Raw genomic sequence first — 16,422 nt, 5'->3', positions numbered from 1 at the left:
CAAGAGGTGGCGGCGGCGGCAGCGGCGGCAGCGGCGGCGGCATATGAAGGGACCGCCGCCGGGTGCTGCCGTGGCCGCTGCGGCAGGCTCAGGAGCCAAGTAGGCGCCGGCCGTCAGTCCGTCCTGCCGGACCTGCGCTCCCGAACTCCCCATCTTCTTCCGCGGACCCGCGATCACCGAGGCGGCCTCCCGCCCTCTCGTCCCTTCCCCGACCCTCCCCTGACCCGTCCCCGCCCCGGGGGCCCCGCCACCCGCCTGCCTTGATGGCTCTGAAGAGAATCCACAAGGAATTGAATGACCTGGCACGGGACCCCCCAGCAAAGTGTTCAGCAGGCACTGTTGGAGATACATTCCGTTGGCAAGCTGCAATAATGGGGTCAAATGACAGTCCCTATCAGGATGCAGTATTTTTCTTGACAATTCATTTCCCAACAGATTAGCCCTTCAAGCCACCTCAGGTTGCATTTACAACAAGAATTTATCATCCAAATATTAACAGTAATGGCAGCATTTGTCTTGATATTCGCTGGTCACAATGGTCTCCAGCACTATTTCCAAAGTACTTTTGTCCATCTGTTCTCTGTCGTGAGATCCCAATCCCGATGATGCTTTAGTGCCTGAGATTGCTCCGATCTACAAAATAGAGAAAAGTACAACAGACTAGCCCGGGAATGGACTCAGAAGTATGCGATGTAATTAAAGAAACTTACCTCCACAGATAAAGATAGGGGAACTGTGAGAGAGAAAGTCCTTTTGATTTTCATTTGCCTGCTTTCTACGAGCCCACGCCTCATCTTCTCCTGTGCACATGTTTACCTGCTACAGCAGTGCTGCGTGTTGTACAAACTTGGAACGACAAACTAGAAATACTGTACTTCTGTACCAACATTGCCTCCTAGCATAGAAGTGTGTGTGCGTGACAAGCCAGTTCTCTCCAGGCGTAGCCTAGGTGTGAGACTGAAAGTTTTCTTTATTGACTTACATTTGGATAATGGCAAGGTGAGGGGTGGTGGGTATGTTGTGTGCTCTGGTGGGGAAGAAAAGCTCCACTGACCTGTAGGACATTGTTTTTAAGTGGGATCCTTTGAAACTCAGAACTGTTATGAAAGGCAAGGCGAAGACACGAAGTTGTTTCTGTATTCATTTTATTCCGAAGGACCTACCTTTTAGGCGAAAGTTATGACCAACCAGATTAAACTCTACCCACATCCTGTATTTTAAGGTCTAAATTTAACTGGTCAACATTTAAATGGATTGGAGCTATTAGTACATAAAGTGTGATGGCCTTTGGTCTCACACCTTTTGCATCTCCCCACCTTTCAACCTTTGTCCTTTCGGCTCCTTTCTCTCTTCCACGTTCTTTGGTTTGTATGTGGTTTCTCAGTTCATACATAGCTAATCGCTCTTATTTTTCTTGTGTTTTTAACTGCTTAGGTCTATCTGGATGTAAGGGTGAAAATGCATTTGATGGAAATGCTTGTGTATACTTAAAGACCCAATTGCTCCTCTGGAGCTTGTACGTTCAAGAATGATGAATCTGTGTAATAAACTGATTACTATAGTCATTACATATTTTTTAAAAAATCCAAAAAAAAGGAACATCAAAAATGACGATAAATGGGATGCCGCCTAGTGGTCATATCCAGGATGGCAGCTCTGAGCGTCCCAGACCAGGGGAGGGAGGATGCAGGTTGAGAGCTTGACTTCAGAGCATCAGCTAGCTTTCTGGAATCACTTACCCAGAAATATCCCTCTGGAGCCATCACTTTTCCAGGATACAACAAATCATTTTCTTGGATATCTAAACCTTGAGACTGGAGGTGCCGGTCCTGTCTGAACGGAGAGAGTTAATCTGCAACTGTGAGCATGTGTCCAAACGGTAGAGCTAGAGGGAACATAGAAACACACGCACACACCAGAGTCAACTTGATTTTTTTTATTTTTTTAAAGATTTATTTATTTGAGAGAGAGAGAATGAGCACTGGGGGAGGGGCAGAAGGAGAGAATCTTCAAGCAGACTCCCCACTGCGTGTTGAGCCTGATGCAGGGCTTGATCTCAAGACCCATGAGATCATGACCTGAGCTGAATCCAAGAGCCGGAAGCTTAGCCGGTTGCTTAACCAACTGAGCCACCGAGGCACATCTCAAATTTTTTAAAAGAGAAAACAGGATGGTCTAATTTGTAGAGTCGAGTGTTGTTTGCTCTTGATTACAGCATTCAATAGGCAAATTACATTCACATCTTGAAACAGAAATGGCAGCCTGCCACTTACTTGGGACAGTTGATCCACATGGAATTATTTCTGGAAACCCTTTACCTAAGTGTCTGCCAGCAACTGCCCCCTCTACCCTCTTACGTAGATACGGAAACTATCTCTTACCTAGAACACCTGGGAACTGAGGTGTTTTCTTCAACTGAGTATCTATATATAGTGCAACATCATTGATTTGTCAATGAACTTTGATATATTCTCAGATCAAGACCTTGCATCATTTAACCTGTCTTTCACGATCCCAAAGGCATGGTAAGCCAAAAGGATGGTTGACTAAGTCTGTCCTGGCTCTGGGTATTTACTCTGAAAAGTGTTTATTTGAAGAAGGTTTTGACACATTTCCTCTGTGTCATTCGGTAACTCGAACAACATAGAGCTTCACTTTGCTCCTCCATACTTGCTACATACAGAGTGATGAAAATGAACGATTCATGTAAAGAAAGTTATAAAAACATCAACAAAAAAATTAAAGGTAAAATGCAGAGTGTTTGGATCCCAAGAAAACAAGAGTTTCCAGTGGTTAGAAGTCAGGTTGATTGCACATAACAGGTATCACTGACAATGGTTTTTCCAGAAACTTCATTTTTTCAAAAGGATTGTATTTTTAAGTAATCTCTACACCCAATGTGGAGCTCTAAATCACAAGCCCAAGATCAAGAGTCACATGTCCACCAACAGAGCCAGCCAGATGCCCCTTCACAGACAAGTTTTGCTAAGTTTTGTATATTATCATTAGCTTCACTTTTCTCCATTTCTCTGATTTACTCCTGGAGTGACTAGTCTTCAGCCATAAGCTCTTCTATAACATCATAGAATGGCTACTGGTGATTTTTCAGCTGGGAAGCTTCCCACTCTGTCTGAAGGCAGATGAATAAAATGGATGAAGCTTGAAAATACTAAGCTAAGTGAAAGGAGTCTAAAAAGGAAAAGGTCACAAATACGTCTATATTTGCCTATAAAAATGATTCCATTTATATGTAGTGTCCAGAGAGAGACCACCGATATGGTTAGTCCAGGAGTTCCCCACTTTCCATTCTGACCTTCAGAAAGTTCTGTCTGCTGGGTTTGTGTCAGAGACCATCCCTTCCATTTTCCTGTTCTTTAATGTTCAAGCTGCAGTTCAGGCTTTTGCCACAAGGCGGCTCCACAGTACCATCTTCATCAAAGTCCATGCTCAAGTATTATCTGCAAGGTGTACAATTAATAAAAATAAGTAAATAAATAAGTAATTAAGAAAATAAATAAATAAATAAATAAATAAATAAATAAATAAATAAATAAAAAGTGGATGAGCCTTGAAAATATTAAGCTAAGTGAAAGGAGTCAAAAATGCAAAAGACCACACGTTGTATGATTTCATTTATATTCAGTGTCCAGAGGGAGCCCACCGATATGGTTTAGCCCCAGAATTCCCCACTTTCCATGCTGACCTTCCGAGAGTTCTGTCTGCTGGTTTTGTGTCACAAACCATGCCTCCCATTTTCCTGTTCCTTAGTGTTCAAGCAGCAGTTCGGGATTTTGCCACAAGGCGGCTCCACAGTACCACCATCATCAAACTCCCTCTCAGGTATTGTCTGCAAGGTGTAAAATTAATAAATGAATAAGCAGGTAAGTAAATAAATAAGTATGTATGTAAATAAATTTACAAAACGGATAAATCTTGAAACTGTTAAGCTAAGTGACAGGAGTCTAAAAAGGAAAAGGTCACAAATACGTCTATATTTGTCTATAAAAATGATTCCATGTATATGTAGTGTCCACAGAGAGCCCACCAATATGGTTAGTCCAGGAATTCCCTACTTTCCATCCTGACCTCCAGAAAGTTCTGTCTGCTGGGTTTATGTCAGAGACCATCCCTCCCATTTTACTGTTCCTTGGTGTTCAAGCAGCAGTTCCGGCTCTTGCCACAGGGCAGCACCAAAGTACGGCCATCGTCAAACTCCGCTCTCAAGTATTGTCTGCAAGGTGTAAAATTAACAAGTATGTAAGTAAATAAATTAATAATAAATAAACAAATAAAACGGAAGAGCCTTGAAAATATTAAGCTAAGCGAAAAGAGTCAAAAATGCAAAAGACCACAAATATGTCTATATTTGTCTATAAAAATGATTCCATTTATGTGTAGTGTCCAGAGAGAGCCCACGCATATGGTTTAGTCCAAGAATTCTGCACTTTTCATCCTGACCTCCAGAAAGTTCTGTCTCGTGTGTTTGTCTCAGAGACCATCCCTCCCATTTTCCTGTTCCTTAGTTTCCAAGCAGCAGTTCAGGCTGTTGCCACAAGGCGGCACCAAAGTACCATCTTCTCAAACTCCACCCTCAAGTACTGTCTGCACCTGTAAAATTAATAAACATAAGTAAATAAAAAAATAAGTAATGAAGTAAATAACAAAATAGATAAAATGGATGAGCCTTTAAAATATTAAGCTAAATGAAAGGAGTCAAAAAAGGAAAAGGACACAAATATGTCTATATTTGCCTATAAAAATGATTCCACTTATATGTAGTGTCCAGAGAGACCCACCGATATGGTTTAAGTCAAGGAATTCCCCACTTTCTATGCTGACCTCCAGAAAGTTCTGTCAGCTGGGTTTGTGTCCCAGACCATCCCTCCCATTTCCCTGTTTCTTAGTGTTCAAGCTGCAGTTCAGGCTTTTGCCACAAGGCGGCTCCAAATTACCATCATCATCAAACTCCGCTCTTAAGTACTGTCTGCAAGGTGTAAAATTATTAAATAACTAAGTAAATGAATTAGTAAGTAGATAAATAAATAGAATGGTTGATCCTTGAAAATATTAAGCTAAGTGAAAGGAGTCAAAAATACAAAAGACACAAATTGGTCTATATTTGTCTGTAAAAATGATTCCACTTATATGCAGTGTCCAGAGAGAGCTCACTGATATGGTTTACTCAAGGAATTCCCCAGTTTCCATGCTGACCTCCAGAAAGTCCTGTCTGGCGGGTTTGTATCACAGACCCTCCCTCCCATTTTGGGTTCCTTAGTGTTCAAGCAGCAGTTCAGGTTGTTGCCACCAGGTGGCTCCAAAGTACCACCATCCTCAAACTCCACCCTGGAGTATGGTCTACGACGTGTAAAATTAATTGATTGATTGATTGATTTAAAAAAATAAATCTCCCTTAAAAACCAAGATTTGAACGTATACACAATATTATAATTCTGTCTCAAAAACTGTTAGGTGTAAATAAAAGACCGTGGAAACATATATCCCAGGGTCTGCTGATGATCAAACAACCAGTGTCAGTTGCACGCTTTGGCGGCCGAGGTAAGTGTGTGAAGGACCGTGCAGGTCAGAAGAGGGGGCAGGTGCCTGAGACAGGTTAGGCCATCAGAGCGGGGTCTGGGTAGCCGTGTCCTGTGTCATGGACAGGGAATGACAGACGGGGTGGGAGAAGGTCTGGACAGCAGGTACACGGGTGGGGTAATGCAGGACGAACGCCCTGTTCTCTGGCAACGACCCAGTGTACAGTCCACACTGCACGTCAGCTGACGGTGATGAGGGGAGAGAGAAAACGAATATGAAATTTAGGCTCAAGAGCAAATGGAACTGCTTTAACATACTCAGGAATTTCTGAGCAGAATTGGTATCACCGGAAACAAACTGTTTCATGATTTTTTAACTCTTTGTGACATGTACTTCTTTCAGTGAAAAGAGAACAACAAAAATGCAGAGAAATGTCATGCTACCTGGTGGTCAGATCCAGGATGGCAGCTCAAAGAGTCCCAGACCAGGGGGCTCCAGAAGGAGAAAGGAAGATGGAGGTTAGGAGCTTGACCTCATGCGATCAAGCCCCAATATCTGGATTTTCACATAACTGGAACAATTCCTCTGTATCCATCACTTTTCTAGAACATAAAGAAACACATTTTGGGGGATGCTGAAACTTGAGATTGGAAGTCCAACTCTGGCCTGAACTGAGAGTATAAATGAAATGTGAGCGTGTATGGGGGTGGTAGAGCTGGCGGGGACAGAGGAATACCCACCACACAGAGTCAATTCAAACAAAAACTAAAGAGAAAACGGGTTGGTTTAAGTTGTAGAGTCAAGAGTTGTGTGTTCTCTATTACAGCGTTCAGTAGAAAATTACATACACGTGTTGGTATAGAAATGGCCGCCTGCCTCTTTTTTGGTACAGTTGATCCAGATGGAGTTGTTTCCGGGCCACCCTTACCTATGTGTCTGCCAGCAACTGTCCTCACTACCTTCTTACATACATACGTAAACTCTCGCTCATGCAGAATGACTGGGAACTGAGATCTTTTCCTCAACTCCATATCCATATGCCGTACAAACCATTGATTTTTCAGGAAGTTTGGATTATTCCGAATACCAGATCAGAAGCTTGCATTAACTAACCTGTCTTTAGTGATCCCAAAGGCGCTTTAGAATCCAGCAGGGTCTCAGGGTCACTGATTTTTGCCGGGCAGTAATAAGAGATACAGCATGTTTACTAAGTCTGCTCTGGCTCCGTGTATTTACTCGGAAAACAGTTTACTTGAATGAAGCTTTGACACGTTTGCTCTGTCATTCCCTATGCTCAAAACAAACAACACAGGGAGCTTCCCTTTGTTCATGCACAGTTGCTACATGTTCAGAAACAAAAACACATTATTTGTACAAAGAAACTATTATAAGAAAAACTAACAAAAAATGAAAGGTAAAATGCAAGAACTTTGTATCCCATAAAATCAAGAGTTTACTGTGGATAGAAGTCAGACTAAGTGAACATAATAAGGAGGCATAATGACAATGCTTTTCCCATGCACCAAAATTTTGCTAAGTTTTGAACGTTGTCACTAGCTTCAGGTCTTTTTCCCTTTCATGATTTTCACTACTGGAATTACCAGTCTGTAGCCACGAGCTCCTCTTCCACATCACTAGTGCCTACTGGGTGATCTGACAGCTCCGAAGCATCCCACTCTGTCTTGCAATCATTACTGGTGTCTGCAGGCATAGCCTTGGCAGTTCCAGTTGCGTACAACCACCCAGTGCTCATCTCAACATGTGCCCCCCTTAATCCCCATCACCCAGCTACCCACCCCCACCCCCTCCCTTCTCTAACCCTCGGTTTGGTTCCCAGAGTCCAGAGTCTCTCATGGGTTGACTCCCTCTCTGATTTGGAAGGGCCCTTGTTACGATGCCTTTCGTCATGTCTGTGAGCATAATGGAATGAGTCAGAGGAAAATAGGCACTACCTTCCTTTCACTTGTTTTTAAAAATCCATCCTCTGACTTGTTGATGTAATATTTTCTGCCTAGTTGCATGGGAAACATCGCTGTGCCTGTTATTTGGAAATTGCCTATTTGCTGATGTATCAGGTTATGATGAGGTTTTAGGGTGGGCCCTAATCCTATACGACATATGGCGTTATAAGAAGTGAAAATGTCTTTGAAGATAGGGACACTAAGGGAGAACGTGTGACAACAGAGGCAGAGACTGGAGTGACATTGCTTTAAGCAAGGAACATCAAGGATTGATGGTTGCCACCAGAGGCTAGGAAGAGGCAAGGAGAATTCTCCATGGTGTCCCAATGTGCAAGGCACTAGTGACATCTTGATTTCAGTCTTTTATCATCCAGAACGGTGAGAAACTCAATCCTTGTTGTTTTGAGGCACTAATTTGTATAGTTGACTACAGCAGTCAATGGAAACAACGACAGAACCTTAGTTTTGTTTCTTTTCTGGTTGGATTGGTTGCTTTGCTAAGATAAACCATAAGGCTGTATTTTATGATGTGGGGAACAGTAGCATATACTGGTCAGATATATTCACCCAGAAGCCACCCAGCCTGTGTTCACGGCTAAGCCTTGAAACTTACTAGCCCTGCCCTCATTGCTCCTCAGTTCCGTGATGTTGAAAGTCAGGCAACAGTAGCTTCCCCTCATAGGTTGTGGTGAGGATTAATGAGTGAGTATAGGTTTCTCACGTAACAGTATCGCACAAAGGGAAGGTAACAATAAATATTAATCATGTGATCATTACTATCATGTCAGAATGGACCTTTAACGTTTTGAGAGCCATTTTTATTATTTTGTGTATTCATATTGTGTGGTGTCGAGTGACCTTCATAATATAATATTTATTATCAAAAGCAGTTTAAAAAGCTACAAATTGGAGGCTCCTGGGTGGCTCAGTCAGGGAAGTGTCAGACTCTTGGTTTTGACTCAGGTCATGATCTCAGGGTCGTAAGATGGAATCGTGAGATTCAAGAGAACCTGCTTAAGATTCTCTCTCTCTCCCTCTGCCCCTCCCACCCCACTCATACGCACTCTCTTTTGCGCAAAAAAAAAAAGAAAAAAAGCAGTAAGTGGGGTATTATTTCATTTCTGTCCTTATAGTTACATTTGCACAGTGAAATTTCTTTTTTTTTTAATTTTATTTATTTATTCGACAGAGAGAGAGAGCACAAGCTGGGGGAGCGGCAGGGAGAGGGAGAAGCAGGCTCTGGCTGAGCAGAGAGCCCAACGTGGGGCTCGATCCCAGGACCCTGGGAGCATGACCTGAGCCCAAGGCAGATGCTTAACAGACTGAGCAGCCCAGGCACCCCTAGAGGATGATATTTTAGCATCAAAATAAAAGATGAAACAGGGCACCTGGTCGGCTCAGTCAGTTGAACGTCGGACCCTTGATTTCAGCTCAGGTCATGATCTCAAGGTCATGATTTCGGGGTCTTGGGATGGAGCCCTGCATTGGGCTCTGTGATCAGTGGGGAGTCTGCTTCTCTCCCTCTCCCTTTGCCCCTCCCCCAGCTCACGCTCTCTCTCTCTCTCTAAAATAAATAAATAAACCTTAAAAAAATAAAATGTAAAAAGTGAAAAAAGACAGAAATCACATCAAATGGAAAGCAATATCTGCTAAAGGGTTAAGATCCAAAATATAGAAGCAACTCATGCAGCTCAATAACAAAAATAAACGAAACAACCCAGTGTTTAAAGGGCAGTAGGTCTGAATAGAAATTTCTACAAAGAAAAGATACAGATGGCCAAAACTGCGTGACAAGATGCTCAACATCATAGCCATCAGGAAAATGCAACACAAAGCCACAGTGTGGTATCACCTCATGCATGTTAGAATGGGGATTATGAAAAAGAAGATATAAAGAGTGTTGGTGAAGATGTGGTGAAAAAACCCCTCATACACTGTTGGTGGTAAGTGGGTACAGCTACAATGGAAAACAATATGAGGGTTCTTCAAAAACTTAAAAAGAGAGCTACCACATTTTCTGGCAATGCTGGTTCTGGATTTCTCTGATGAAAACAAAAACACTAACTTGAAAATATATATGAACCCCACGTTTATTACAGATTGATTTACAATAGCCAAGACGTGGAAACATTGATGGGTGAATGGATACAGAAAATGTGAAATATAATACACACACACACACACACACACACACACACACACACAGAGGCACAACTGACTATTACTGAGCCATAAAAAGAATGAAATGTTGCCATTTGTAACAACAAAGATGGATTTTAAGGGCATTATGCTGAATGGAATAAATCCCACAGAGGAAAAAAAAAATACCACAGATCCTTACTTACATGTGGAATTGAAAAAAACAAGCAAACAAAAACAAACAGAAAAACCAAGAGGAGAGATACTTAGAATAGATTGGTGGCCGCCTGAGGTGGTGGCTGAGTGGTGGGCAAAATGGGGAAATGGGTCAAAACATACAAACTCTAGTTATAAAATAAATAAGTCACGGGGATATAATGTACACCACGGTGACTATAGTTAATAATACTGTGCTGCAAATGTGAAAGTTGCTCAGCGAGGAAATCTTGAGAGTCCTCATCACACCCACACAATCTGTAACTATGTAAGGTGATGCATGTTAACTAGACTTACTGTGATGATCGTTTCAGGATATACAGGTCAATATCATATTATGATGTTCCACACACACAAGTAAAAAGTAATCATAATTTGCTTCCTCTTCCTCACTGTCATGAGGTGACTCATCTACAAAGAAATGGCACCAAAGCTAATCCAGCATATAAATACATGTCCACTTCCATTTCTTCTGTGTCAAAGCCCAATCATCCCTACGAGATGTTCATAGCTAAGTCCTCTCTTTTGTTGGGGCGTGTGGAGAACACAGGAGTGACTATACATATATTTGTTGAAATTTTACAACATTACAAGTATGGAAGTGTTGAATCACTATATTGCACACCTGAAACTAAGTTTACCTGGTATATCAACTAATTGGAATTTCAATAAAAACTTAAGATAATCCACAGATTCCAAAACAAAATGTTGAAGAAAAAATAAGTTTATGTAAAGAATAAAAACTAAAAAATTAAACAAATACAACCCAGAAATGAAAAAAAGAAGTCAGATACTTGTTATTGCTTTGCTCATTTCTCTTCACAGCACTCTGTGCGGTAAGGATCAACCCGCCTACTTTACAGATCGCCCCCTACAAGGTCACGCGTATCTATGTAGAGGCATCATTTTCATTTTCTGCAGGTTATTTTTTCCCAATGAAAAGACGTGATTTTAAACGCAGCAACAAAAACTTTTCTTCAAACCAGATCACGAAACAATAACTATAGGGTGATCCCAATACTCTTTGAAAACTTCATGTGTATCAAAGGAACGAAGGAACATACACAAAGTTTCACATCCTGCTTACACCTACATCTACACGTCACAGTTATTAAATGTGAATTAGAGGTCTCCTGTGTGCCAGGCACTGTCAGTCCCATTCCACACCCACATCCATGTCTTCCTTCTCTCTATATCTAGACCGGACAGCTGGAAAGGTCCACAGGCAGCCAGATGGATGGTAGTATCCGCCAATTGGGGTGGTGAGGTTTGACCTCAAACAGACTCCATTCCAAGCTGGTTAAGGCAGGGCTTAACCATGAGTCCTGCAAACCCAGCAGCTAAATGGGAAATAATGCAGTTGAGAGTGGCTAGACTGTACCTTGGGAAAGTGAGGCAACTTGTATCCCATACTTTTACCCTCCTGAATAAGACTCAGAGGCTATACCTTCCTCTGAGGAGACCTCACTACCAGATACAGAGTGAAGGACAAGGTTATATTGTGTGGTGTCAGTCTGCTTGTCTCAGGGGTGGGAAATAGAAGGTTTACTTTTTAGTCCATGGTCAGGTTGTATGGTAAATTTGGGGAAATATTTTGTGTTTGTTTTATGCCTCGGGTGTTGATGTTCCCATTTAGTCCTGAGAGGGGTCCATGTGAGATGACATGGAGTTACTGCTTCATGTAAGACCACATCTCCCTGTTGTGGGGGCCTGGACTCAGATCCATAGGGGAAAGAGGAGACACGAGGGTCTCAGAGACAAGCACGAAACCAGGACCCTGACTTCAACATCAAATTCTCCTGACTTAGTAACATGGTTTCCACAGATTTCTCACAAGAAAGTCACCTCCCCAACTATTCCTCTTAGAACAGACACCCCAGTATGATCCATCTCTCTCTCTCCTCTCTCTCCCTCTCTCCTCTCTCTCTCTCTCATCACTTTCCTGTTCACAGAACTAGGCCCAGCAAAATTCCTTTATAACCTAGTGGCGCAGTAAACTTTTCCAACTATGACTAACAACCCTGAAGCGATTAGGGAAAAGGGTGATGTACTTGATTTCATTTAAAAATTGCATGACAAAAGCAAAAGCATAAGCAATCTAAATTGAAAAATTACACTTTTGAAAAACATTTATAACTTATGTCACAGAAGGTTTGATCCCCTAATATATAGGGAGTCATGAAAAAGTAAAGGCAAAAATACCCCCAAGGAATACAAGAAGAGAAATAGAGGCAATAGATATAAAACAAGGGTTTGACAAAAAAAAAATTCATTACCTCTTCTTAACAATATGAGAACAATATGATAGTCTCTAAGGAAATCAGCATTCCCATGCATTATGGGAGGTAATGTAAAATGGTACAAACCCTGTAGATGGAATTTGTGCTATCTAGTAAAATTATATGCAAATTTCCTCTTGGAACCAGTAAGCTTTCTTATAAAAAATATATCCTAAAACAAAAACAAAAACAAAACAACAGAAAAGACAAAAAGGCATAAATACAGGGCGATTCCTGTATTTAGAAAAATTTCTAACAGCAAAACTAAAAAGAAGACGGATGTCCCCCAATAGGGGGCTGGATGAATAAGATACGACACACCGACCTCCTAGCATGATACGCAGCTAGAAAAGTAATGAGGGCTCCCTCTCTGGACTGCTGTGGATTGATCTCCAGCTTATATTTGGTGAAAAAAGCAACGTGATAAAAACGTGTAGAGATGCTGCTGTTCAATATGGTAGACAAGCCACACAGTAACCATATTTTAGGGGCTCAACATACACGGGTATAATATTTTTTTAAAAAGGACAAAAGTGATCACCTATATGGTGACAGAAGAGCAGCCCAAGATGGAAGGAGATGATGTATATTCTCCTAACGATTATAATACATTTTCACAGGCTCCATGTCCAGAAAACCGCAAGAAACAATGACCAACCCAGTAGAAATGACCAACTCCAGTTTCCCTGTGACGCCCTACCTTACTGGTGCCGACCAGAAAATTCCTGACTGACAAGTTAAGACAACATTTCTGGAGGAGGTTGAAAATGTAATTATGTGAGGTATTAAGGCCCAGTTTGGTGACTTGGCCCAGCATAACCGACTGCATTTTGGCCCTGTGGTTTTCTTTTTGACACCACTGAAGGAGATAGAGCCCTGACCTAATGTCACCCACCATGGGCCAACACAGCTCAGCAAATGTCTTGTTCTTCTTCCTCCAAAGGGTACTGTTTACTTGTGGGAGCTCTGTAGACAGACAAGGCCTAAAGCCTAGTTCTCCACTTGGAAACGGTGTGAGTTTGCTTAACTTTTCTTTCCCCTTACACTAACTCAATGGCCTAAACTGTAAAATTGCACTTATGCAGTACTGACTACAGAAGAAAACTGTTTAAAACAAAAACGTATGCTTGTGTTTTGATTTTTACAAGGATGAATGGTGAGGAATTGCATCATTTTTAAAATGCTACTGCAGAGACATTGGGATAGCTGGCTCTCTCTGAGCCCTGGAAGAGTGAAAGAACTTCTCTGTGCCTCAGTTCCTTCTGTAAAATAGGGAAAGTAACTGGACCCTTTTCTTGGGTTGCAGTTTTGAGAACCGATTGGATGAATACACAAACACGCTTAAAACACAGCAGGGCACACCGTACTGGCTCAATAAATGTCAGATTTTTTCTGTTGTTATGAATTTTCTTCAACTACATGGAGTATCCATTATTATTATTTTTTTAATTTTTAATTTTTATTTTTTTGATGTAAAGTTCAATGATTCATTAGTTGCGTATAACACCCAGTGCACCGTGCAATACGTGCCCTCCTTACTACCCATCACCAGTCTATGCCATTCCCCCAGCCCCTCCCCTCTGAAGCCCTCAGTTTGTTTCTCAGAGTCCATAGTCTCTCATGCTTCATTCCCCCTTCTGATTACCCCCTTCTTTATCCCTTTCTTCCCCTACCAATCTTCCTAGTTCTTATGTTCCATAGATGAGAGAAATCATATGATAAATGTCTTTCTCTGCTTGACTTATTTCACTTAGCATTATCTCCTCCAGTGCCGTACATGTTGCAGCAAATGTTGAGAACTCGTTCTTTCTGATAGCTGAGTAATATTCCATTGTATATATCGACCACAGATTCTTTTTTTTTTAAAGATTTTATTTATTTATTCGACAGAGATAGAGACAGCCAGCGAGAGAGGGAACACAAGCAGGGGGAGTGGGAGAGGAAGAAGCAGGCTCATAGAGGAGCCTGATGTGGGGCTCGATCCCAGATCGCCGGGATCACGCCCTGAGCCGAAGGCAGACGCTCAACCGCTATGCCACCCAGGCGCCCCTAGACCACAGATTCTTAATCCAGTCATCTGTTGAAGGGCATCTCAGCTCCTTCCACGATTTAGCTATTGTGGACAATGCTGCTATGAACATTGGGGTGCATATGGCCCTTCTCTTCACTATGTCTGTATCTTTGGGGTAAATACCCAGTAGTGCAATGGCTGGAAACCACAGTCTGTAAGAAAGAGCACAGAAACTGGAAAAAAAAAAAGGATGTCAATATATTAATTTTTGTGTCAGGAGGACACAAATATTCAGACTATTAACACATTGGTACTGTAACTACAGAAGAGGCTGGGAAATAATTATTCTGGGAGTTTGTGTATTCAGCTAAAAACTGAGTTCTGTTACTCCAGGAGGGGAAACCTGTAGCTTAGTAAAGAATTACCAATTCAACTGTAAAAAAAATAAATGCAAGGTCAGGTTCTTTTAGTTTTGATAGTTTTATAAAATGTTTTCATGTGTTTTTTAAATTTACTTATTTTAGAGAGAGAGAGCATGCTGGGGGAGGGTAGGGGCAGAGGGAGAGAGAAATGCAAGCAGATTCTGTGCTGAGTGTGGAGCCCAACACGGGGCTCGATCCCACGACCCTGAGATCAGACCTGAGCCAAAACCAAAACCTCAGCACTCAACCAACAGCACCACCCAGGTGTCCCAATTTTCATGTGTCTTTAATAAGGCTTAACAATTTTACAACTGAATCCTATTCATCATCTGAGGCATATTTCAAATCACTAACTTCCACTATAATCACTGACAGATACCTAACTAGTCATGAGAATATCTCGGCAGCACTTGGAACAACCAGTCTTGGGAAAGACCACCAGCATCTCTGCACTTGAGTAAACAACATCCAAGGGCTCATCCTGGATTCAGCCTCGTGCCCACAAACCCCTGGCCACAGCCACTGCTGGACCTGCATGTCCTATCTCCAGCAGGCTTATTCCAAGGCCACCCTTGCCCCCCGCACCCTGCTGCTGTACTGAGACAACCCACCCTCATCCCTCCCTTGACTTCTGGAAGATTCTCCCAATGCTTATCCCCACAGCCATCTTATCTCTGTCCAGTCCGGTCTCCACACAGCGGCCAGAGTCACCTCCTAGCACATGAATCTGATCACGTCACTCTCGTACTGTAACCCTCCACCTTCAGAAGGACCCCATCCCCTTACATGGCCCAAATGGTGTGGCTCCTGCCTGTCCTGCAATATCATGCCCTACCATCTGATTTTGTCTTACCGGGCTCTGGCCACTTCAGCTTGTTGTCTGTTCCTGGAATAACTGGTACCATGCACATCACAAGCCAAAAGGCCAGCCCAGGCCTGGTTTTCTCTAGGTCATCAGAACTCAGCTCAAGTGTCACTTCATGAGAAAGAGTGTCACGGGCAACCCCATTTATAAAAATCCCAGGCCCCATCATTTCCCACTCAACGGATTGATTTACTTTCTGTAAAGCACTCATTCCCATATACACTGTCCCGCTTACGGGCTGGCTCACCTGCTTACTGCCAGTTTTCCCAGCTAGAAACAAAGCACCAGGGACGATACCTTGTCTTGTGCGCTGTGTTGTGGCTCCAGCAACTAGTTCAGCGGCTGTTATGGGTTGAACTGAATCACCCCCAAAAAGATGTCTTGAAGTCTTAGCCTAGTACCACAGAAAGTAACCTGGCTGGAAGTATGGTTAAGGCAGATGTAATTAGTTAAGACGAGGTCATCCTGGAGTAGGGTCGGTCCCTAAACCAATGTGACTAGTGTCCTTATAAGAAGACAGCCACGTGAAGACAGAACACATGTTTTCATGAACGTTCAAAACATGAACGTAACGCAATGTGACGAGTGCAGACGTTGCAATCACACAGCTGTAAGCCAGAAATGCAGAGATTGCCAGCAAACTACCAGGAGCTACGGAAAAGCAGGGATAGATACCCTGAAAGGATTCTGAGGGAGCACAGCCCTAGCAATACCTGGATTTCGGGCTTTCAGCCTCCGGAAATGTGAGATGATAAATTTCTATTGTTTAAGCCATGTAGTTCATGGTGCTTTGTTATAGGACCTTAGGAAGCTACTGCAGCCCTTTCCCATACCAAACACTGAGTAAGTATGACTGAAGAGAAAGAATTGTTCCCTTTTGGCTCCTCTGGGAGCAGACACAGGTAGTGAAAACTGAGTTATAGGAGAAACCGACACCACTAGAAGACATGAGAGGATTCAAAGTTTTAAGAATAGCTTGTTACAAGTTCACAGC

The 16,422-nt window shown here is 42.4% G+C and overlaps 1 pseudogene; it reads left to right on the top strand.

The window, feature by feature from the left end:
• Nucleotides 1–232: 232 nt before the first annotated feature.
• On the top strand, nt 233–696 carry LOC113248102 (ubiquitin-conjugating enzyme E2 D2-like; annotated as a pseudogene).
• Nucleotides 697–16,422: the final 15,726 nt, after the last annotated feature.

Source organism: Ursus arctos, chromosome X (assembly GCF_023065955.2).
Source record: "Ursus arctos isolate Adak ecotype North America chromosome X, UrsArc2.0, whole genome shotgun sequence".
Lineage (NCBI taxonomy): Eukaryota > Metazoa > Chordata > Mammalia > Carnivora > Ursidae > Ursus > Ursus arctos.
This window is presented reverse-complemented; position numbering and strand designations above follow the sequence as displayed.